At 43.1% G+C, this 25,623-nt stretch overlaps 1 long non-coding RNA gene across 1 annotated transcript in view; it reads right to left on the reverse strand.

Moving 5' to 3' along the window:
* The window catches only part of LOC135316574 (uncharacterized), a 48,514-nt gene extending 40,808 nt beyond the window's left edge, over positions 1–7,706 (reverse strand). The window contains exon 1 of the long non-coding RNA XR_010375816.1: positions 7,557–7,706. This is a non-coding gene — a long non-coding RNA (uncharacterized LOC135316574). The remainder of the gene's footprint in view (positions 1–7,556) is intronic.
* Positions 7,707–25,623: the final 17,917 nt, after the last annotated feature.

Consider the following 25,623-nt stretch of genomic DNA (forward strand, 5'->3'; position numbering starts at 1 on the left):
GTAACACTGACCCGACAGCAGAGAGGAGATAATTCTGCATCTCAAGAGAAGAATGTCTCAAAACAGTATTAAATACACTTACATGCACCTGAACCCACCAATCTACAGGCCCTACCATCTGGAGCAAAATCCAGTTGGAAGGACCAGGAGCACCTGCTGAGCTCCTGGTTTGGAGCTCAGCACACCCCACCTACATCCCATGTTCATCGTGTGTGTTAGATTTCAGAGTAGATCACAGAGGAGTCTAGTCTGTTCAGGAGGACCAGGAGAACAACCCCCCTGTGATCCCTCACCTTCCCCCAATCCCCCGGCCCACCCTTTCTGGGGGAGTAAGGCTTGAGGGTGAACTGCAGAGCACAGCTGTACCACCAAATCAACATAGTTTTAATCTGCCTCTGGTTAAAAATATATTAACACATCAAAGTCACAGAATCTCCTCCTGCTATCAACTCCCACAAAAATGGTTGATCAAAATAAAATAAGAAAAGGTCATAGCGATGGAGAGACAGAAGCAAATTTTTGCATACAATAAGAATACCCCAAGTGGATTAACATGGAATAGAAGTACATTTAATGCAGCACTGTGGTACACATAATGAAAGAGAGGGCAAATCAGCCATTAATTAGCCATCTTTTATCATTCCAGAAGACAGCATCTAGGATCAAAGTCTGGGGTAATAGCTCAATAGGCTATCAAAATAAGCATCACATATGCCATGCTGAATTTCTGCCCCATTTGCTGAATGCTGTAACTCAGAATCCAGATGTTACAATAGCAAACCTCACCATCTCCTTTCCAGCAACTGGAAGCTTGACAGCAAATAAAACAGTAGCATTCATTCCTGAGTGAAGAGCTATACCAAGGTTAAGGGATACGATCACAGTGTTGCCAAAGCTTGATCTTGGGAGTATTCAAAGGCAAACTTTTCTCTCTAGAAATATATCTGTTCTCCAAGATGGACTCAGATTGTCTAAATTAAACTCCTGCTTTTAATCCGCTTCTAGAAGGTCCCACCTCTAAGATTGTTTGAGTAATTTCTTATCTTGGATGAAATGTGTAATTTCTTTATTGACTATCCTACTAAAGGGTTGGTCTTTTCTCCAGGCACTTACAATTCCAAGTTTTCCTCCATATTTAACAGAGCTTTCACCTTAATCTAATATTACCTCTTTTTCCAAAGCCTCATTCGCACTGGGTGCGTATACTTCAAGTTCAGATTTAAAGTCTTGATGGTTGAAGGAAAAAAAAATTAGGGAGACCTTCCACAGTGCCAGGTCAACATCCAAGCATACACTTTGAGTAGATGCTTAAGTCTCATGAAGGTCTGTTTCTCTGTATACAGGTAATGGCTCAGAATATTTCCTAGTTACGTCTCTCAAACCAGCATACTGGATGCTTCTCTTTTACTTCCAAGACAACATGTCAGAAAGTACATTAGATCGATACATCATGCATTTACACTTAGCTTTACATTTAGAAAGTCTTCTTGAAACCACCCTTTGCATGCACTGTGAGAACTAAAGCCACGTGACAAGACTCCTTTAACCAGTGTCTAGGAAAAGAACCACCCACACACTCACAAAATTAAAAAAACCCCAACACAACTTGTGATGCTATACCTTTATTCAACACAAAGATGTAAAGTTGGAAATTTGTTTTTAGAGAACAGATTTTTCCTCCAGCTATGCAGAAGACTCCTCAGATTTTATTTTAGGATAGAATTAAGGCTCACAATACACGTCTTTTTAAACCCAGTCACGATTATCAGCACTGTATATAGGTACTATTTAAAGAGTTTATTCCAATTTAAGTACTCCATGGTTATTTGCATTGCACTAGCTTCTTTGCCTCTTTCATTGAGCCACATAATATTTAGATGTACAATTGTTAATTTTAACTGTTAAAAGGGAAGTCCCAGACTTCCTCTTATCTACAAGAGACAACCCACAGCAAGTAAGGGGCTGCACTGGGCCTCATGTGATTAAAGCTGGTTAGTGGCCTGTGCACCAGATCCCACTCCAAGATGATTTCTGGTTAGAAAGGAACACATTTGGACTAATCCAGACTTTCACTTCCGATTTAGTACCCAGGCCCATTAGCAAGGGCTGAAACACAGCAACCATTGGAGGAACTGAAGTAAAAGGACACCAGAAAGCATCCCAAAATGATGACCAGAAAGCAGCAGAAGCATCTCAGAGGGCATCCGCCAGCAGTTCAAGACGGCCAGGTAAGCGACCATTCACTGTGCCAGTCTCCTGCAGTCCCCGCCTGCTGGGGAGCAGCAGGCAGCCGGGCTGGTGCCAGAGACTGCCAGCAGCCCTGACGGAGCGGCAGAGGAGGCAGCCAAAGGGAAAACCCTGCAGGGCCTGAGTCGTGCTTCTTGCTGCTTCAGTGAGCAGCAGGGACAACTTATAACCAGGCTCCAGGGGGTCAGGGGGCCTCTGTACAGGCTGCTGCTGCCACCTCCTCCGCGGTCTGCAGGGCTGTGACCCTGCACCTCTGCACTTCAGGGCACTGGCAGTGCTTCAACAGTAATAAGATGGATACTCTTGGCGGCTCACTCATTTTCCGGAATAGCCACTCGTTCCTGACCAGTACAGAAGACTCAATAAGTATGAACTTCACATCTCTGGAAGATTTACCTTCTACTAATACAAGCTATATCCCAAACTAAGGTATTCCTGTAGCCATTTAGAAGAACTCTCTGGACAAACAGCTGTTTGTCAAGAATGAGAGGAAAGATACGGTCTTAAAGTACACTGTACCAAGCACAGTCTGGTACTTCTGAGGTGTTTTAGGAGTAAGAGGTTTGGCTAGTTATAAGACAGCTTATATTGAGAATATCTGGCGTCTCTAATGAAATACTTGATATTTCTCCTAACCGATGTTACAATTAGATCTCATTCTTACATGAAATAAAATGCAAAACACTAACCAATAAGCGTTAATGAAATTGGTGCTGCTGAATGCCAGTTGGCACAAGGACACATGCTATTAGCCTTCCAGGTGATGCCCCAAAATACAGTGACAGTTATTGTATTGCCCTTTTCTTTGTTATTCATGGGTAAGTCTCACTGTGGAACAGCTGGTTTTCCTCCACTGAGCAGGTGAATAAAATCATCACCCACACTTTTTCTACTTGAATTAACATGCTGTTGCCTCCAGAATTATAAGGTTGAATGATTAAACTCAAGAAGTGGTTGTTCCTCTTAATCTAACACATACCAGAAACACCAAACCAGCAGTCATCACGCAATAACTGGCTTCCTGAAAGACAGCAGATCTGAAGTCTTTTTATACCAGCTCCTGACTGATCAGATGAATAAATGGAAGATGCAAGGGTTCCCTCATTGCTACTATTAATAAACATAGTATTTAAAAATATATATCTTTCAAGACCCATTCATGTTTCCTGCCTGAAACCTGAACAACAAACAACAATTCTATTTACTAAGGAGAGATTAGGCATTCAAGAAATGTGAAGCACCAGGAAATGATTCCAGAGTTTATTTTAAAAGATTCATTGTTACCTGCAGACACAGACTAAGCAAACATTTCCTTCAGCAATAAAGTCAATAGCAGTCTTTCCAGCTGCTGTAATGACTGCCTTTTTTGACATCTCGGTTGATAGTTGCCTGCTCCGTATTAGTCTGTTGCACTGACACCCACGCAATAACAGAGAAAACTGAGACATTTTTAATTCTAATCTCCACACTCTAAACCGATAAGCAGTTTCCTCACATATTCATGGTATAATTAAGAAGTTATATCAAACAAAATGTGATTATCAGACAGGGAGCTGAATTACCCAGCACTTCAGAGATCCATAAGGCAGAAGCGGAGGACTTGTCCCTCTTTAGGTGCGCAGCTCCCTGCCGTGGCCCATGAGCTGCCTGAAACGGAGCACGGCACTGAAGCTCAGTTTTGCCACACGGTGGATATTTACTTACATAAAAATGAGCTGTGACTATATTAAGGGTGCTCGGGGGCAATACTAGGCAGCTGAAGAATTAAGGAAGGAGGAGGAAGGAGACTTTTCACAGAATACACCTTCCTGCCTCTTCTTTTGTGAAATACTTCCGGATTTGTTCCAGTTACCCCTCCCTCTGATTTTGTTTGCTCTCTTTTTATCACTAGCATTGTTTGCATCAGAAATGCAGAATCATGAAAAAGAAGTTATAGAAAATGGTACTGACAACGAAAAACTTTATTTTTCCTATTCCTTGACCTTTTTCTTCCCCACGTATGCCAGGGAGGGAGCAGATTGCATATTACCTTATTGCAGGCTAAGGAGTGTGCTGGCAAGTGATTCACCTCACAGCTGTAGGGACCTTCCTGTCCATTTGAATTAATGTGCTGCTGTGATGGGGAATAATTTATTCCCCTCCTTCCCCCCATTCTCCCTACAGGATTTTTACACACTTGGACACAAAGGTACATGCTTGCTCCCATGCACGTGTAAAAACATGCTCACACACAAAGCAGGTCTTGTTTCTGTAGCACTACAGCAAAAAGATTCTGTCACATGTCAGAAAACAAAGCCCAGCAAGCAATTATAGGTCCAAAGCTAAATTAATAATTTGCTATACTAGTGTGTAAAAAAGAAATATTAATGGATATGACGACCGAAGTGCAAATGGCTGAGGAATTCCAGAAACAAAAGTGTTGATCAGCACGATACTACCAGCGTCACTGCTCCAGCAAAGGGTCAGATTTAAAAAGGATTTCTTGCTTTCTTGAAACAGGAACCGAGAACTCAAGAACTGCACCAGTCTGAAGTTCTTGTAGTTACAGTAGTGCCAGAGAATTGCCACAATTTATAAACACCTCTCCCCCCCTGCAGCTGATTTCATTGCTGTCACAACAGTAGAGTTCCATGGATGTTACCCAGACCTACAGGGCATGCCAAGAATGATTCCTGAAGTCACCCTAATTCCTTGGGGCTTCAAGCTTTTTTTTTTTTTTTAATCACATAGTTCATGAAAGCCTTTTCTCTGTATTGAAACAGCCGGAAGAGATTTACATTGTTTTTCCTGTCTTTCACTTGAAATTTCAAGAGCTGCAAATCTTTTATCAAGGCATATTCCCCAATAACGTGCCAGAAGAAATCAAGGGAATACTCCCCTCTGCTAACTGTAGCATTCTAGGTATAACTCAATAACAAAGCCACAAACTTCCAGTATCGCTTGTGTACCCTCAGCCTAACCTACCTGCTACTTCAGAAGATGTATGGATCCACCAGTCCTAGATCATCTCTACCAGCCCCACGCTGCCCCTCCAAGGAACCTGAGAAAGCTAAAGTAACAGGAGGACTAATATTTAAGCAACCGAATACCACACCAGGTGTTTAGACTGATCCATCCACAGGCAATGAAGAGAATAAGGTGTCTTCAGTAGGTGATTCATCTAACTTAACAGCTATCTAACATCTATCGTGTAATGGGTAGTTCTTTCTTCAGGAGCTCAGAGTCTCAGATAGCCTAAACAAGGCATGTTTCAAAAGAGATGTGCCAATACTTGCTATCGCTATGAAGGTCAGTAAACTTCATATTTATCTACCTTAAAGACAGCAGCAAGGGAAAAAAAAAAAAAGAAGAAAAAAGCCTAAGTAAGAAAAGGCCAGACCCTGAAAGAGCAGGGCATGCATCCTTTTCAGACAAACTTTTTTTTGTAGGCAGTATCGTTCTCTTTCTAGCAGAGCATTTAAGTCAGAGAACAATGACAGCATAGGCTGTCAGTTATCTCATAGACATATTAACTTCTATGGTCTTGTTTCCCTTCTCATCAATATAGTTTAGGCAACATGACAGATGTAGCTTTTATTTGTTTTCTTGTTTACTTTAATGGCGTCAGGGTGACTTGCTGCCTGCATGAGGCCATTTCATTGGCCTTTTTAAGAAAAAAACAAGGTGGCAAATTGACAGTGGCCTGAAAAAAAGGTAGGAACCAATTATTTTGCTACCAAGTATCAAATTATGTTTTTGTTATCATACAGCCCTGCATTTGTAAACTTCAAATTTTGAGAATTTCAAACAAAGAAAAGAAACAAAAATCCCTGTTTGCTCAGCGCATATATACACAGCAGAAGAAGGATCTGTCACAGACCCAAAATCTATGGCAATTTTTGAAATCAAAATCAACGTGCATAGTTTGGAGGCATACTAGTAAATCCAACCTACCCATGACTGTCCCCTGGCTCTGGGGCCAGGAGCCATGGAGCACCCTGAGCCCATGGAGCGCCCTGAGCCCCAGCCTCCCCCGCATAGCCTGGCTCCAGGCAGGCTGTTGATGGGCTCCCCGGTCCATGCTAACTCCCATAGTTGTACCCAGGAATTGTTTGGCAATGTACTAGTTCTTCTGGGCTAAAACCATTCAAAAAGTCAGAATGGGATCATGTACCAGTGCCCAGGAGCCTTTAAACTAGTCGTACAGATGCATCCTTCCTGACTGCAGCACTGGTGCCAACCCTCTCTTTTCAGAGTGGCTTTAATAGCAGCCTCAGGGACAAAACCTCCCACCCAAGATAGTGTTCTCTGGGGCTGGTATGAAGCTTAGTGCCCCTCTGGCCACCACATTGAAGGGAAGGCTGAGCAGGTGAAGAGGACCCAAACTGCCGGCATTGAGCCCTGGTGCTGGCAGAGCTGCTCCGCATGAGAGCCAGGCATCTGCAGCAGGAGCAAAGGAGCTGTGGCAGGAGCATCTGGAAATAGAGCAGTGAGACTTTCCTGAGGAAGATGAGGAGCCAGCTGTGCAAATGGTAGAGAGCTGTATGCTGGGGAAACAGGAAGTTCTTCACACCCTGAGACTCAGCCAGGTGCCACCCAAAATCTGCATCAGTATTCAAACATTCAGCATTGCCTATAGCTGAAGGGGAGCCAGCAGAAGACTAGAGATACTGCCTGTGCTCAGAGAAGACAAGTGAGGTAAAGTAAATGAAGTTTAGAATCAAATCTGTGACTGGGTTGAAGACCCACATGTTTCTCCTCAATATTGTCTAGAAGTGCTAGTACCTCAGGAACACCTTGGGTTGTTTTAAGGCTTTTCATGAGCCTTTCTATAGCTGCCTCTCCTGTTTAACAATAAAAATCCCAAGGATGTTCAACTCTTGCTATATGTGAAGATGAGAATACTAACCAAAACCCACAAAAGACTTTCATATGTGTGAGCCATACTGACTTATCTTTTTCTCATTGAGACTGGGATCTGGGGGCAAATGCTGACTATTGAACTAAAAAAGTGCTGTAAGTGTTTAGCACAGAAGATGTTTTATTTAGCCGAGAAATGGCTAAGAAAGAGCCAGTGTTATTTTACAATACTTTATCCTAGAATCCAGAGAAACTCCACCTTCTTTACTTCAAAGACATCAGTAAATTCCAGAGCATCCCATGAAGAGGATGCCTTCTTCTGCTACAAATGTGAAATTTTATTCAGAAAAGAGGTCCAGTTATTTATTTTAGAGATAATGCAAAGCAAAGGCTCACCAGAAGAGCTCTCAGTTCCTTGGGCTGCTTATTTAAAACAAGGCTTACCGTATAAAGTAAGAATATAAAAATACCTGTTTGGAGTACAACTTCAGGGAGGACAGAGAACAGCAGGATCACTTCTGATAGGGTTCTTCTTCATATGTGCCTTTGAAAATGTAGTAAAGATATCCTGCATCCTCTCTCTTTCTCGAACAGATGAAGGAACCATTTTGGGTCATAGCATCTCAGAGTTTTGATGTCCCTTATTAAGCTGAGACACAGAGAGATATTTACAATGATACCACTCTTCTAAGTTCCAAATGATTTGTTTCTCACATAATCATTTACGGCTAAAAAAAAATATTAGATGTTGAAATGAAATAATTTTGTACATAGCACTGTGAATATAAATGGGCACTTTGATCACTAGCTGACACAATGGATTGTCTCCCTGAGAATAATTTGTGTGTTAGACTTATGTGTGCTTGCCCACCATCACGCCTATAATAAGTTAAGCTACTTAATATGATTAGCTTCCAAAATGGAATTTACTGAATCAGAGAAGACAGGAGAAAATGAGGAAATAAAGTTTTCCTTACTGCTGAGTACTAAAAATACTGTGTGTCATTTTGTCTATGGGAATCTGAGTTTTGTCTTGTTTTAATTTATGGCACAGAACAGAAGTCACAGAAATGCTGTCTTCTCTTCAGATGACAGTTTAAGTGATAGAGTATAAGAAGCTCAAATTTAGATTTGGTTTATGAGAAAATAATTCACACAGTACGTCAGCTCTACCAGAGGCATCGTGCAGAGACTGAAGACTGTCAGAGTCAAGTTTGCCGAGTTGTTCTAACAAGGTCCATGTCCTCTGGACCCACAGAGATAAAGCTGAGACCTGGCTTTTGTCTCTGGTTGTGAACTAGGATCTTGTTTGCCTGTCTGTCTGTAGAGATGTCAAGAGCCATGGCTGTCCCTGTCTCCCCAAAGAAGCAACCTTCTCTTCATGAAAAGACTGACAAGTTATAGTGCAGGGGTCAGCTTGATACAATTTCAGACTCCAGACATGAAATTTCTATAATGTAAAAAAAAAAGCCTGACAGGTTTGATAATCAGAAGAAAACCAGGGGGAACATTATTAAATATAGCTACTTCCATTGGCAGCAGTGGTACTAATTAATGTTGCCGATACAAGAAGTCAAACTTATAGCCATTAAAAAATTGCAAAAGTAGCTTCAATGTAAGCAATGTCATGTTCAGCTGAGCTTTAGTGGTTTAATTTTCACGCAGCATATAGTAAACATGCAAATAAGCTATTAAAGGATGTTCAGGTTAGTGGGGATCTAAAAGAGGAGGAGGAAGTTGGCTCCTTCCCTAGTGTTACCTGGAAGGTACCCTTTAGCATGGAAAGGATGGGGCAGATCTATACTGGGAAGGCATTTGGCTGTGTGGACGTCTGCCGAGCTGTGCGTGGTTGTGCAGGTCTGACTCTGGTTGCTACAGTCAGGAACAAAACAAAGTAAAATTTTTGCTTTTGAAGGAAACCAGGTCTGAGAAAAGCCATAAAACCAGCAGGAACATAAACTTGTTGAATCCCAGGGAGAAAAATTTTATGCAAATATAAGTAATGTTTTACTTAGAATTAAGCTTCTGGAGCTATTCACTCCCTGATTAAGCTGTGTGAAGAATTAGGCCAATTAAAAGGAATAGACAAGAAGAGAGAATTTTCCTGTCGCAGTATTTTATCTGGGGGCTGCTTGCGGCAGGAGCATTTCAAGTAGATGCAAACTTTTTAAAAATTTGTGTTTATTTATTCATTCTTTCGGTCTCAACAATCTTCAGCTGAAGGCAAATGGGAGGTCAGGGATACATGCATGTGTAATAATCAAAAGCTTCTAGGAAAGCACCAAGTTTATCCCTTCTTCTGGGAAAGGCAGACAGCAACCCTTTATTTTTACCAAGACAGATATAATTATTGCAGTTCTGTTTGTACAGTTTTATTGGAGATTCTTTTGAAAATCATAATAGGAGAGAGAAGAAAAGATGGCCTTTCACCAAAAGCTAGGAGAACCTGAAAAAAACCTCTTACTTATCACTGCATAAAAGGAATATACTGTTCAAGAGATGTCTGCGAGCTGGCCTCCCACTGCTTTGAGCCTAATTTGGTTGGAGATAAACAGAAAAATAGTGGCCCTTGAAAACTCAACATCACACTGCAAAAATCTGGTCTAATGTTAACAGGGACCTTCAGCTGCCATTGCCACAGTCAGATGTTTTAGAAGTGTTGATTTTCTTGTACTGATGATAAAATGTTATGAGACTATTTGTCCAGTGTGTGCTTAGTGGCTTATTTTTCAAAGTTAAGTACATTATCTCATCTGTTTCAGAACATTTTTCTCTCAGAGAAACCGTATGACATTAGACTGCTGTGAGTATGACTGCCTGCCAAGTCTCCTTTGTCTCTTCACTATGTAATTACAAGTCCAAAGAATGACACAAATGTAGGAAACTGTAGTCTGAAAAGCTGCGCTTACAGCAACCCATTTTTCTCAGCAAGGAGAACAACAAAGTCAGAGCAAGGTTTTTGGCCGAGTTGGACAATGAAAACATTTTTGCATGAATATTCATTCATATCTTCTAAGTCTTCAGCTGATTACACCGGTTCTGCCTGCCTTCCATGAATTTCAGATTTCGAGAACATTCGTCTTGGAAATGAGGTCCCATAGGAGTTATGACAACCTGCATAACAAACCCATGAGGTGACTGTGGGGGTATGTAACTCCACCTCCTCAGCGTTACTTCACCCTGATCGTTCCTCTCCACCAAACTGCTGAGATCTGCTCCTGGAGCAACCTCACATTTGTTACCACTTTTGTGCGCTCTTGACACGAGTGTGGTGCGTATTCACTGTGCTAATTGAGCAGATCTGTGCAAGTTCAGGCATGTCCTGATCTTCCCTACAAGAATCCGTGTACAGTGTGGAATAACTCAAAGAATTGTTTTGAAAAGTAGGATCAGCCCATTCTGATACACAAAAAGATTTGAGAACAAACCATCCACATGAACTGCTCTCTTACATTTAGAAGCTCATCATCAGGTGATGCACCAGTCTGGTCCCTTACCTGATCACCTTCCTTGAGGGAAGGTGACTTTTTAGCACCTGTCAGAGTTGTCATATTCTTCCCTGCTTCTGTTCTCTGGACCATCAAGGAATGAGCTCCTGCAGGTTCAAAGGGAGACTGAATCTGAATCTAGGAGCCTTTTTTCTTCCTTCCTGCCTGTTTCCCCAGACATTTTGGGTGACTTAAGCTAACAGTCATGTGGCAAACCATTTTACAGTGCTAATACGCAGTTACAGAGCAATCCCTAGCTCATTAGGGTGCCTGTCCCACAAAATACAGTTTTATTATTATTTTCCCTGCCATCATTTGTGCAGAATGCTTTAGCTCTGAAGGAAAATTTGGGGCAATAAGAAAATTAAAACAATGACATAGAACTAAAGAAAGGAGAAAACTATTTGCCCCAGTAGGTCTCTTAAGGTCAAGCAAAAGAAGGATATATCTGGTTACCCTCCAAGTGACTCTCCCAAAAGGCCCACAGGTCTGTACCATCTTTTGTTAAACCATCTATGTCTGTTCTTTTTATAGTCCTGAACAGTAATTTATGCCTGGATTGGCTGAGATATTAAGTCCCTGGTGTTGCCACTATGATGCTTAGGCAGAACATACCACAAATGAAGAAGGACAACTGATTGTGTGTGCAGTTTTGTGTGTCAGAAGTGTTGAGGACAAGGGCATTTTGAGGAGGCACATGACCATATTAATCTCAAGCGAAGCAGGGGACAACTCACTACGACAGGGACTTACCTGGCCCAGGGAACTGACCCATGAATCATCCTTGTGGGCGATGTGTTTCCTTAGCCTATAAGTTCGACTTAAACTCAACTCAGAAGCTCAGTTTTGCACTGGGGGGAGTCTCAGTTATTTCTTCCAATGCTGATATTCAAGTCTTTCGTTTCACTCTCTACGTGGGCAGCCTAGGCAAGCCTTTTTAGACTCAAGCCCTCCTGGCCTTTAGGTTAGAAATGTCCATCCTAGAGGGAGTGCCTTGAAGGCAGGACGGGGCTTTGAGGGGGCTTCAATGGAGTTTGCAGAGCATCGTTCAGTTTTCACTAGGGAACATTATTTCCTCTGCAAAACTCCTCCACCATCCATAAGCCAAGGCTGGGGAATTCACAATTTTTTTTTTTTTTTTTTGTCAAAAGCAATTTTCTAAAATTGTCAGAATCATTCTGCCTTCATCTGTACCCACAGGCAGATTTCTACAGAGGGCTATCAACCATTGTGGTTAAAGACACAGGTCTTTTCTACTTTGCAAAGACCTCTGTATGGTCTGTCTTTCATGAATACACACACACACACACACATAAAAACCTCCACAGCCCCATTTCCCTGCTTGTTACGGGTAGTACAGATGATGTGAGAGGCAGTCTCCTAAAAGCTTTCTGGCTAGCAGCACACAACTCCTTTAATCTATTCAAGTTCTTTAATGGCCTCGCCAGAACCATACCTGAACCCCTTGCCGACTTTACGTGGTTCTGTTTTACAATGCCCCTCTGACACAGAGAAATGCCATCCCTACCTTACAGACAGGGAACTGAAGCACAGCAAAGATTAGATGTTGAAAATCACAGCTGCAGCAGAGTTAGGAGCAATAGCAAAGTACATCCTTGGTGAGTGTTCTATTCATCTGACTATCCTATTAAGAGTTACATATTTGGAAAGGAAAATGAGGGTAAAATAATGAGGGAAGGAGACATTAATAGAAAGAAAGGAACCGCAGGAAAGAAAGATTTATCATCAACTGATTTTACTGTGTAATCAGGCAATTGCTCTCCATTTTGACTGCTTGAGAGTGTCCCCAGTCGCATAACTAAAATGGCATTTGGGGCAAGATTTCATGTTCCATTTAGTGCTGCTGCAAGTGTGGGATGTACGGGAATGAGAAGGGCCACTGCATGAGGGAGCAAAATCTGCTTTGATCCAGGACCCCAGGGGAAAGAGGGAAGAGAAAAGCAAGACAGCCATAAGAAAACCTCTGGTTAGTGATTTGAGAACATGTCCTGTAAATAGGTTAAACGCTGATGACTGGCCAGCTGCTTCTAAACACTGCAAGCATATGAAGCTTCGGGTGCTGGTTATTCAAACTGAGGCGCTTGGAGTCAGATTTTTGTTCTGGGGAAATGGCTCAGAGCTTCAGGCACTCAAGTTTCAGAAACTCAGGCCGAACTCATTCTGACCATAAAAAAAAAGAGCAGGAAAATAAGAAAAGGAAAATCAGCCATTCTGCAAAGTGAGCTAGAGCCACTGTCCCTTGGGTATCTCATAAATAGGGTTATCAACAGACACTCTGTTGATAACCTTTGGGAAGCTGTTTTAAACTCAAAGGCTGTATTTCAATAATTATACAAATTATACTTTTCTAGATTAGTCTTGCTCCCATTTTAATCAAGTTTTCTTTTGCAAGAAAAACAAAAATCTAGACTCTTAACTACCATCTCCCAAGACGGCACTATTATTATAAAAGAAAAACAGATTTAGAGACTTAATAATGAAGTATAGATTACGTTTTCTCGAGTAAAAAGAATCACTTCATAATATATTGCTTGCAATAAAGAGTAAGCCTCAGATTTCATGCAGCAATATTAATTACTAAGGAGAGAGAATGAAAGAAATCACGTCAGATTAAGATTCTTCTGAATCACAGCAAAGAAGATAGAGTGCATCTTCTGAATAAACAGATTATGTTACAGGGAGTAAAATTAGCAGGCAATCTTCAGCGATGCCTGCCTCTAACAGTTCTCCATATGACTTCTTGTGGGCAGGCCCAGGGGAGAACAACCGACGGCAGAATGATTATTTCAGCTTCCCGTGTTATTATTCTGCAGCCTTTCTCAGAGCGAGGGGATATTAACTATTCCACCTCTTCTCTGCGCTGCGGAGAAATTAGGCTTCACATCAGCATGTAATGTGCGTGTAACAAATAATTGCTTATCACAAAAGCTTTTTGATCTGAAACTATGAGAAATGGCACGCAGAAGAGAAAGGACTTTGTGTATTACTGCTGGAGGAATGATACATTTCAAATAATTGATGTAAAATAAGATTGCCATCAAGAAAGCAATGTAATAACCACAGGTTCTCATACATGAAAGACCAAGGTAAGCACTTTACATGTTGCAATGAGAATATATCCGCTGATTTTTGTGGACTCAGCCATTCTCCCCGGCAGACTCAGGGTTGGGGAGATGCTTACCACACCACCAGCCTACCCTGGATGCCAAAAACTCTTGCCCACATGTGCCGAGTCAAGGCAAGCTGTTATTAGCAGCTTACCTGTAAGAATCTCTCCTATCCTAGAAACGCTGTGGGGAATCCATATTAAAAAAAAAGAAAAAAAGAAGGTTCTGAAGCACTAACTCTCTCTTTAAAATGCAGTGAGGTTACACCACCTCATGCCTATGTGGCGTTCACAGAAATGTTCCTCCTTTTCGTCAGCTGAAAAACTCTCTGCTTTGCTGAGCTGTGCAGAGATCCTGAAACGTACCAGTGGTATTTGGTGACAAGAACGGGGTCAAGCATGAGAGAAACTCTTCATCCTCTAAACTTTAAAGGTGCTTTTTTAAAGTCATGAAGTTAACTGTCCCTCCTAGAAAGATGGCTAAAATAAATGTACTAGGTTTTTATTGAGAGCTGGTGGGTAGACTATGCTGTAGAGTGTCTGTTCTCTGCCCTGCAAAATGCACTCTTTCCTTGCCCTCATGGTGGGCAAGGCTTGCCCGTGCCCATTTGTGATACGGTGTTACTGTTAAGAACTCCTGTTTAGCCTAAGTGTTTCTCCAAAGTTTCATACAACAGAAAAACAGCAGCTGCCTAGAGATAACAACATAATATCTTGCCCTCTGAGAAATACTACCCGATAAGAATTTACCCACTGTTTGAAAAATCGGTAAGAGAACATTTTTCTTTTCTTTCTTTCTTTTTTTTTTTTTTTTAAACCTTTATGTTTAGATCCTTACTAAGGAAGATACTGGCTCATATTGTGCTTGTAGTGGTGTCCTACCTTGTATTTGGGGGCAAGATCTCACGTGGCATGTAGCAACCCAAAGCCACTGGAGGCTGAGCTGGCTCTGGAAGAAGAGATAACCAAGTGAATTTGAACTCCAAACAAGGCAAACACCTCTCTGGAGGAACAGAGGGGTTCTGCCTACTCCACCACTCGCCTTGTCCCCCCAGCACCACCATGCCTCAACAAACTTCTCTCACATCAGTCTCTGGGAATGTGGAGCTTACAGGAAAAAAACCACAATAATTTGCTACTAGAGATAACAAATATGGTCCTTTATTTCTGAAATTCTGTGATAGTTATTTCTTCACTGTTTTCACTAGGAGAGTCAAACAACCTTTAAGGCAATGAGATGGCTTTTATGCTAGCTTGGGGTTTTTTTTAGGTTTGTGTCTGCAAGGTCCCCGAAAGGGGAAAGGGCTCTGTTTGGAGAGTAACGTAAGAGGGATGTACAGAGTTTCCTTGGCTTTCCGAGAAGCATTTACAACTAAGTGGTAGACAGTACATGTGAAGCAGTACAACTTTCCTCTGTTGTAACTATGGTATAAGTTACTTAATTTCCATACAGTTACTCCCACCCAGGAAGAACAGTGCAATGTAGCCAAATGAGGCATCCTCATGCCAACAGAAACCCTAATTATATGTTGGGGAGTGGAGAAAAGGGGAAAAAAAATCTCAGTTACTAAAGCAGTTATTAAAATAAAATAGGAATATTTCAGCTCAAGATGAAGCATGAAGTCAGAAAGAAGATATCTGATGGCATGGAGAACTGAATGCTGGATGATGTGTAGCCTCCAAATCACAGACCGGCGGTCCTTGCTCCGCAGTAGGGGAGCGCTCTTCACCAGAGCAAATGTGTTGGCCGTCGTTTCTTCCGGGGATTGCCATGATTTGGGCTTGGGCACCCATGAGCAGACTGCCCAGTGGCAGCAAATGAGCACAGGTCTCACTGTATGATATTTCCACCTGCAAGTTTTTTTTGGTATTTTCTTGTGCTTGCTTTGATGTGACAAAATGAAGGACCATATCTGTGGGTAATTCAGTCCCCTTGTGTTGGGATTTCACCTGTCAGCACATTCACCGTCCTATCTCAAAAAAGGAGAAACAAAGGGCTCAAAGCTGCTGCCCACCCTACTGAGAGGAGGAATTACACTCAGAGAGAAGAGTTGGGGCCAAGTGACTTTTACTCATGTACTCATACTTTTGCTCAACAGGCAGCTTTCAGAGGAAAGGGAGAGGGAGCTGATGTGTGAAAATCAACTATGGGCATAAAAAGATAGTTTGCCAAACTACCTGCTGACTTCAGTCTCATTGAACTCACATTTCCTGCAATGTTTCGCGAAGAGGCTGGCATATCCCAGCTGGATATGAGGTGCCAGCCGCCAGGGATGGAGGCAGTCCAGCGAGGAGGGCTGGCGGGGGGCACCCGGCCCACCCCACGGCTCCGCAATGGCAGTGCAGACCTGCTCCACCATCTCCTCCTGCCCCAGAGTCCCCACCGCACAGGGTCCCCTCCAGACAGATGCCAATGGCACCGTCACAGAGAGGGAGGCATTCTGCTGCTGTGCCTTCTTGTAACAGGGCAACCATCAGGATCCATCCTGTTTAGTGGATAAAAATTGAACTTACAGCTTCAGTTCAGGATTAAATGGGAAGGGAGGTCTTCCCTCCTTCAGCTCTGTTGAGATTTTTAAAAGGCTGTACCTTCCCTATGAGAAAGATGGGTATTTGCCTATTTCTTTGAAGCTGTGAGGTAGTTAATTATCTTACTGAAAAACTGTGTGTGTGGGAGTGACTCCTGTTGTTTGCAGAGTGTGGTTGAAGAAAGGGAAGTTGATGTCAATATAAAAATAAACAACCCTGACTTTTATTTCCACTTGATTTCATAATAAGATAACTAGGGCTGGTTATTAGCTTAGCCTGTGGTAAAACATCTTCTTTTTTTCTTCCTTTTTTTTAGCAACCTTTATTTAAGCCTGGGGATTTCCTGGACAGAAATATGAATGCACGCACAATAAATCTGAATTTTCTGGAAAGCTCTGCGAAGATGCAGTAAATCTCTTTCAAAGGTAAAATTAATTTACCCCAAGGAGCAGGCAATTGGCAACATCTGAGCTGAAGACCTCTCTTCCCCTTCTCAGGCCCACCAGGGAATGCGGGCAGCCGTGCAGCAGGCAGCAATGTTTCTTCCCAACAGTGGCAGCCTTCCTGCCTTTCTGCGTGTAACTTGTGCAGTGGCCCCAACAGGTCGGCTGCACATTCACAGCAAAACTCAGGGAAGTCCTCAAAATCTGCCAAGAAAAACCCTCTGGGTGTATAAGGAATACAGAGAAAAACCTGTGAAAACTTGGAGACAAGGTCATTGTAGCCCAAGCAGGCTACAAACCCAGAGTAGGTGGAAAGCTTTCCTGTATTACAGTGTTTTCATTACTTTTTTTGCCTCCAGGTCGTGGAAGTTTATGCAGCATTCAAACATCGTGGAAAACAAAGGGGGAAAAAATCCTTCTTTTTCCAAAACCATAGCCAGCTGCTCATTTCAGAGTAAACAAACCAAAACAAAGAAACCCTTCCTATCTGACTCATATCCACCCCTCCTTTATCAAAAGACAACCTTCTTTAGGCTGTCTGTTGTAAGGCAAATTATAACCTACAACATCAGGTATGAAGTTTAAAACAGGGGTGCCTCCCAATGCACTTAGAAGGTTTAAATTCCTTCTGGTCTCGATGACACCCCTGCAGCGTGCACGAGGGTAATGATGCTTCCTTCCACTAAGGGGCTTAGGGCAGGCGTGGTGGCCTGTAGTCATCAGAAGAACTGATGCCGGTGGCATGGTCTCAGCAAGTCATTAAGATCATTAAGTCACACTCCAGCCCAGGAAAAATTTAATTTCAAGGTCAGTGAGGAAAGCCAATGATGAGCCTTAGTCAAGCTCAGCAATACCACACAGGAAATAGAAAACACATTAATCACTAGTGAAGCCAAATATACCATGGGAGCTTCATCTTCCATGTAGATGGATGCTCAGACCAAAAGGTTTCTTTAAAAGGCATTACCTCTCCTACTATACTCTGTTCTCATGCTGCGTTTGTGGGGTATCAGATCTCACTCAACCCAGCTCAACACACCCAACTCAGGTTTACTACTAACGACGTGAGTAACGGCATCAGCAAAGGCGGTGGGCAAGGCCCTTACGGCAGCGGTCTCGGAGTGTGGTGCAGCCTCTCCAGAGCTCCTGTATACCTCCCCGTTGCGCGTCTGCATGTTCTGTCCTCTCTGCTGCCCTCCCAGGTGTGCGACAACGTGTGACAATCACACTTCCATGTCGCCACGCAGACCTAATGTGAAGTCTTGCCGGCACATTTCAATGAACGACACTAGCGAAACACCTTAACTGTCGGCCTTCTATTCAATATTTCTGTGGGCAAAACTGAATATTTTGTCATGCCTGGTTACATTTCTAAGTTCAAGACTGCACTCAGACCCTAACTAGATGCTGAGTACTTTTCTTCCTGCATTACACAGAGACTAGCAAATCATACATAAAGGAAACCATTAAAAAAAAAAAGAGGTGCTATTTTGTGATTGCATTGTCTCTAATAAATAGAGACTGTGAAAAGGTATTATGTCCAGTATCAATTATTCATATTTCCAACAAGTAACTGACACATCCTCAAGTTATGGCTTCCATCCACACTGGATATAAAATACCGTTTTCACAATGATTGGAAAGGCTGTTACTGGCTGTCAATTAAAATATATATCATGTACCAGGCAATAGAAGCTGACAACACCAGGAAGAAATAACACTTGACAGCCACTTGGGAAATATATAGGCAAGAGAAGACTGAAAATTGCTGAAGATCTTTACAGCTTCTTACTTTTAAACACTGACCTCCAAGATATGAAGAACAGAAAGATTTATCTGCATTTGAAAATTTCCCTCACCTCCTGGTGTTCTGTTTCCTTTTCATAACCAGGATAAATGAAATATTTCTAAATTAGATTTCATTATGCATATTTTAAAGAAGCAGCACTGAAGTCACTCCCACTGCCCAGCATGAGAAATGCCCCTTAGCAGAAATCCTTGGCTGTCGTTTTCCAGCCCTTGTACCCAGGGTGGACTGGAGCTAATTACCTGAAGCGAGGAAGTCTTCAGGTGAAGCCCAGGGAAGATTTATCATTTTGTTTGTTTAGCCCTTAGATCCACTGGAATTGGCCTTTCATAGCAAAATATCAATCATACAGGAAGGAGAATTTTGTTTTCCAGAAGCTGGGAAGTCAAACAAAATATTCTCAACTCCTGGGTGGGCACACAGATATGGACAACTTACGCAAAGTAACTATACTGTCTCAAAAATTAACAGTTTAGAGATTGCAGAGTTGGCCATATAATTGCCCAGCAGTTCCCAAGGCTGGATGCAGATGCTTGGAGCTGTGCCCATTGCCTCTGTCTGTGCTGTCACTGGGCTCCACAGGAGGGCAAGGATAGGCAGAGCTGCTGCCAGAGGTCAGCCTGTACTCCGTTTTCTTACTCTTGGGGCATGGAAGAAGCAAATGGCAGAGACTTAATTGCCCTTTTCAATTGCAAAGGTCAAAAATACCAGCTTACAAAATTGATACAGAACGAGTGAGTGTGTTTCCGATGGTAGATTCCACTTTGCTTAATCCAGCTTCATCATGTAAGTCTTATGTGAGGGTCATGGTGAACCAGACACTTTGCTCTGTATAGACCAGCATTATTCTTCCGTCCTATTTTATTTACGAAAACTCTCATCAGGTAGCCTGACTATCACGATCAAAATAAGTTTATTATCATAGAATCATAGAATCGTTAAGGTTGGAAAAGACCCTTAAGATCATCGAGTCCAACCGCTAACCTATCACTGCCAAGTCCACCACAAAACCATAACCTCAAGCACCACGTCTACCCTTCTTTTAAATAGCCCCAGGGATGGAGACTCCACCACCTCCCTGGGCAGCCGGTTCCAATGCTTGACAACCCTTTCGGTGAAGAAGCTTTTCCTAATGTCCAACCTAAACTTCCCCTGGCTCAGCTTGAGGCCATTTCCTCTCGTCTTATCGCTTGTTACTCGGGAGAAGACACCGACCCCCGCCTCGCTACAACCTCCTTTCAGGCAGATGTAGAGAGCGATAAGGTCTCCCCTCAGCCTCCTCTCCTCCAGACCAAACAACCCCATCTCCCTCAGCCGCTCCTCATAAGACTTGTTCTCTAGACCCTTCACCAACTTTGCTGCCCTTCTTTGGACACGCTCCAGCACCTCTGTGTCCTTCTTGTACTGAGGGGCCCAAAACTGCACACAGTACTCGAGTTGCGGCCTCACCAGTGCCGAGTACAGGGGCATGATCACCTCCCCGCTCCTGCTGGCCACACTATTCCTGATACAAGCCAGGATGCCATTGGCCTTCCTGGCCGCCTGAGCACACTGCAGGTTCATGTTCAGCTGGCTGTCAACCAGCCTCCCCAGGTCCTTTTCCCCCAGGCACTTTCCAGCCACTCTTCCCCCAGCCTGTAGAGTTGCATGGAGTTGTTGTAACCCAAGTGCAGGACCCGGCACTTGGCCTTGTTGAATCTCATACCGTTGGCTCCAGCCCAACGATCCAGCCTGTCTAGGTCCCTCTGTAGGGCCTTCCTGCCCTCCAGTAGATCAACACTTCCACCCAGCTGGGTGTCATCTGCAAACTTACTGGGGGTGCACTCAATCCCCTCATCCAGATCATCAATGAAGATATTGAACAGGACCGGCCCCAACACCGAGCCCTGGGGAACACCACTCGTGACTGGCTGCCAACTGGATTTGACTCCATTCACCACCACTCCCTGGGCTCGGACGTCCAGCCAGTTTTTAACCCAGCGCAGAGTGCACTTGTCCAAGCCATGACTGAAGAAGTGCTTTAAAACTTCAGTGAATCTTGAGCTCCAACTAGTGGGATGCTTTGTTTTCCCTTACTTCCCACAACCCAAGATCTAAGATCTGAATCAATCCCTTTTATTATCCTAACTGGTGTCAGAAGGATCACTGTCCAAGCTTACCAATGAGTAGATCAGGCTTAAAAAGGAAATTCTCTGCACACATCAGCTAGAGAAAGAACATATGTTGGGGTCTTGACCTTTTTCTTGAAATGAATATGACAGGTGTGGAAAGGATAAGAAGATTGGGATGCTACTCTTCTGGCTTTGAAGACAAGCATCAATAAACCTACATGTTTATGTTGTGACTTTTCCCAGGCTTCTTGATTATCAGGTCAATCTTACCTTTCCACAGGACTTCAATCATCGAGACAAACAGCATCCCCTCTCTACACCACATCACTAGTCACAGCTTGTCTTCACTTTCACTCACCGAGGCTGACCAGAAATCATAATCAGCAATAAACACCAGCAACCAGAAGGATTTTAATGATAAAATTTTCAATGAAAGTTAAGTACTGGCTCTTGCCAAGCTGACTTACTGCCGTGTGCCCCATTCTTTTTGCCACACTGCAGGTGCCACACACCAACCCCCGCAGAACCAGGGAGCAGCCACTCGCAGAGTGGGGCATGAGGACCCATGGCTGGGGAGAAGGAGCCCTCCCCAATAGGGAAGGATTACTAAACTGCTCTAGTTTGACTGTAATCGCATAGTGAGAGCTGGTGGAAACTTTGTTTTACTCTACCAGTGTCTCAGATGCCTCAGGGACCATTTATACTTGGCTACAGTCCCTTGTGGATTATGAAGATGGATATACAGAGAGAGCGTAGCAAGGGCTGTGGCAGACCTCTTAAACATAGATTGTTTGTCAGTAAGGAGCCCAATCCATCACCCAGCTGTGATGGTTTACCTCCAGGTTCATCACTATGTGCACACACATGTATCAGCTGATTTCCCAATCCTGAATCAGATGGCTGATCCCCCACCCGCCACCTCAGAGGAAGAGCACCACCAAATGAGGAACAGTAATGCAGCACATATGGATTTATTTTCATTCCTGAATCTCAAGCATTTACCTGATGAGGTCTCAGCTGAGGCACAGTAGTGGAGACTGTGCTACCACAGCACTTCTTTGATGAAAGCCCACAAGAACTCTGCCTTGTTTTTTAAACACAGAAATAATGATGATGATAATTGACAAGGGCAGCTTCACATGACTTCATAAATTCTTGTTATGTGAGGTAGCAGGTACAGAAGCAACTTTGTCTCTTAACTGTCAATAAATGGCAGGTACCCTGGAATCCCTTTATGCCTTGGCAAGCAATCAACCAGCCCAAGCCCATTACCATAACAAAGCAGCTCACTGCTATGATACTCAGCCTCAAACAAGGGCCAGTCACAAGTATACAGCATTATTCCACGTGAACGTTCTGCATATCCTGCCATACAATCTATATAATCTGTAGTTGTTGAGTTATAGTTCAAGTTCAGGGTATAATGGAAAAGTGTGAGTCCCACTGAATGGGTTCACTGGATTCCCAGCCATAGATTAAGTTTGTTTAATCAAGCACAGCTTAGTCACCAACAAGTTACCGCCTGCATAAGACCAAGGGACACTAGGTATCTAAAAATTAAGCCAGGAAGTGCATCATACTTCAACAGAAAGGATAAAAAAACTTCCCAGTTGAGCAATTGTTCATAGAGGTCCAGACGCAAAGCAAGAGGCTGCAGGTACTGAGATCACAAGGCGGCCCCAGGGAATGTTTGGGCTTTGCAGTTGCACAGATGCCCACGGCACACCCTCCCTGCCTGTTAAAGATGCTCTAAGGTGAAGGAAAACAGAAACATTCAGAAAAGAGGAGACATGCTATCGACTTGATAGCTGGCAATACACAGGGAAAAAGAAAACCCTCAGAGCTCTGCTAAACCAGAAAGCAGACGTGGGCATGACTTCTTTTTCCATTTCCCTTTCCTCTTTCTAAACTTACTGACCATGTTTGGATTTTTAGAATCAGAGAGAGAGAGAGAGCAGAGTTTCATCACAAGCAAAGCTTGGGCTGAGTGTGATCTCAGGGTAGCTGCCGAACAGCCGGCCTTCCTCTCCTGCAGAGGCTGTGATGTTTAAAATGAGGGTACAGGTGACTGTTGCAGAGCCCAGCCTCCCCAGGCAGTTCCTAGTGGTGGTGATGCGAGGTGGGGGCAGGGAAGGGTCCGCTTGGAAAATATTTTCCTGTGATCAGCGTTCTTTGGAAAAGCTCTTTGGCAAGCAGCAGTAAAATAAGGACACAGCCCTGAGGGATCTTGAGGGAGCATGTAAAATAAGGGCAACAAGATGAGTCACTGGTAAATATGCTGTAATATAAAAAAGACGGGCAATTTGGGTAAACTGGTGAAAGGCCGTACCAGCGTCCACATTAGCTCCTGTAATGGAGGACTTCCTGTCAATATGACATGGGATCTATCAAGAGAAAGTTGGGGATGGCTTACTGGCCATGAAAAAATGGTTTTGCCTGTGTTCCTGAAAATGAACATATCATAGACGCGCTGTGAAGGGCTAAGATGTGTTGTGTTATGGGCTAAGATGGTCAGCGTGGATTAATGCAAGAAAGGAGAACTGCCTTGAAGCCCCCCAACCCCAGCAGGTTTCCTGTGAGTGAGCGGAGGGCTCAGGTGAAGATTCAGGCCTGGGGAAAAGCAGCATCACACAGTTCCCACGTCAGCCTCCCTCCTGCAGGCTTCAGTTGTTTAACATCAGCTGCCTTCACTGGCAGCAGGCCAGCTCGCCTCCACGGAGGAACTGGCTCCATATGCTAGGCTGACAAAAAAAAGCACTTTCTTCAGAAACACCTAAGTCTTTGCCTTTCCTTTTGTTTCTGTTGGCTTTAGTCCATTCTTAGTCATCACTGTGATAGCAATGGCATCCAAAGGCCACCCTTCCCTTGTCTCCACCGAGGGTGCAAAATACTAATGGTGCATAGCGTAAAAAAAATAATTCACGTTTTCCATTTCCAGTGCTGTGTAAATATTGACCACGTAATCTTCACAGCAAACCACACAGACAACCGCTTCTGCTCTATTTATTGCCTCCAGCGCCTTGAGTTACACGAACCCCGAGCTGGAGCTGCCTGGATCCTTCTCTGTGCTGTTCTCCTGATTGCGTGGCAGCTCTTCAGCACAGTCCGTGCTCATCGCTTTCGCTCTTCCTACAGTGACAATCACTGGCAACAGCATCAGCAAGCCGCCCTCCGTAGGTCATACAAAATCAAAGTCCTGATCGTTTTGGTTTTCCCTCATATCTGTTTCCCTTTTGTAAAGTGAGGGACCATCACCCTTCCTTTCTTCAGTCCTGTTTGTTCATCTCTTTCGGCTGCACACCAAGATCATGACAGAGCGGGAGGGGTGTTTTTAGAATAGCTGCACTATAATCCAGGCTTGGATCGGAGCTCTGCTTTTTGGACATCATACATTGCTGCAATATAAAAACCACCACTAGACTGGGCATACCCATTGGAAAATAATAATAGGGACCACCTGATGAAAGGTCCTGGTCCTTATTTTCTCAAGGTGTTTTGTCCAAGCACTGATGTTTTACTGAAACTGAAGAAATATATTCAATTTCCCTTAATTCTTTTGTGCAATTCCTGCCTCAGGGTCTTACACACTATTACTGTGTGCTGTTAAATACCTGTTGCATTTTATTCCAAGGTGACTAAAATAATTATTTTTCTAGTTACTAAAGCAGTTGGAGAACTTCCAGGATGAAAGCGAATACAGAAATGCCAAACATTTACTATTCTAATAGATAGCCACCAGTGCTTTATGAACTATCCCATTACATCCCCAAAATATGACTGTGTTTCACAAAGGGTCTTGAGAACATTTGCTTTAAATTGAAAGACTCTATTTCTGCTACACCAAGAACAGTGTTAATATCGATCTGGGTGCTCTATGGAGCAATCTGATCTTTTAATTGCGGCACTACTGAAAATCTGGTCTAGTACACTGGTAAAACGGCATCTTTCAAAGTTACCAACATTAAAAAGGCAAATCGTTACATCTTCCATTAATTAAAAAAGGCTTATGATAGCATTAATGATCCTTTCATTGGATTGTGTCATTTAGGTAATGGCAGCCTAGCACATTAACTTCCCTCGGCTTTGCCTTGCCTTTTAACTCCTCCAACTGATTATTACCTAATTTGTAAAGTCTCCCAAATGGGCCATTAGCTCTTAAATACATTTCTCCTGCTGTTTGGTATATACCCGAGCACCAGCAGGCTGCCAGAGAGGTAACTGGTTTGGAAGTAGCTCTTTCTGGGGAAAAAAAGTTAAAGAAAAGCCAGATTGAAATAAGTTTGTGAAATAAATCATGACTCGAAATATCCCCTATTCACGATTAACTAAGATATTACAGAGAATTTCTTTTTCTTCCCCGAAAGAGGACTGCCATCAGCACATATGCAAGCATATGTGCCCTTGTAAGCACCTGCAGCTCCTGCTGCTTCCAATCCATAACAGCAGTCGTGCAACCAGGCAGCCATCTAATGTGCTAAACTATGAAACCAAGGAGAAAGGCTCATGGGGCCAGGTCCTGTACTCCTGACACGGCGATCTTCCCTGCCTGCCTCCCCAGCTCAGCCTAGAAATCATGAACCAAAGGCAAAGCAACCCCAGACCACAAGAAAGTGAGAAGCATCTGGTCCAAGTATACGAACTGCCTGCGGCAACACTACATTCAGTGACCAAATCAGTGATAGTGTCCACTGCCAAGCGAGGAAAGCAAAAGATCGTTTGGCCTTTCCCAGCCACAGATGATATTTTTGTATTTTTTTCTTGCTTTACAATATGATGTAGGGCATGAGACTGAAATAAGTCAATGCGACTACATAAAAACTCTTTGTACTAACCGACTCATCTGCAAGCTATTCATGTGAAACAGAATAAATGACTACTGGCCGGCAGTATCTGCACTGCAGGAATTTTGAATATGGAGGTGTTGAACCAATTACCTGTTTCCACGCAAAGAAAATAACACTTAAGGTATAACAGCACTTCAACTTTTTCAACTAAATTCAACTAATAAAACTCTAGTAGTAGAATTGCCATC

Source organism: Phalacrocorax carbo, chromosome 1, assembly GCF_963921805.1.
Source record: "Phalacrocorax carbo chromosome 1, bPhaCar2.1, whole genome shotgun sequence".
In the NCBI taxonomy this organism is placed as follows: Eukaryota; Metazoa; Chordata; class Aves; order Suliformes; family Phalacrocoracidae; genus Phalacrocorax; species Phalacrocorax carbo.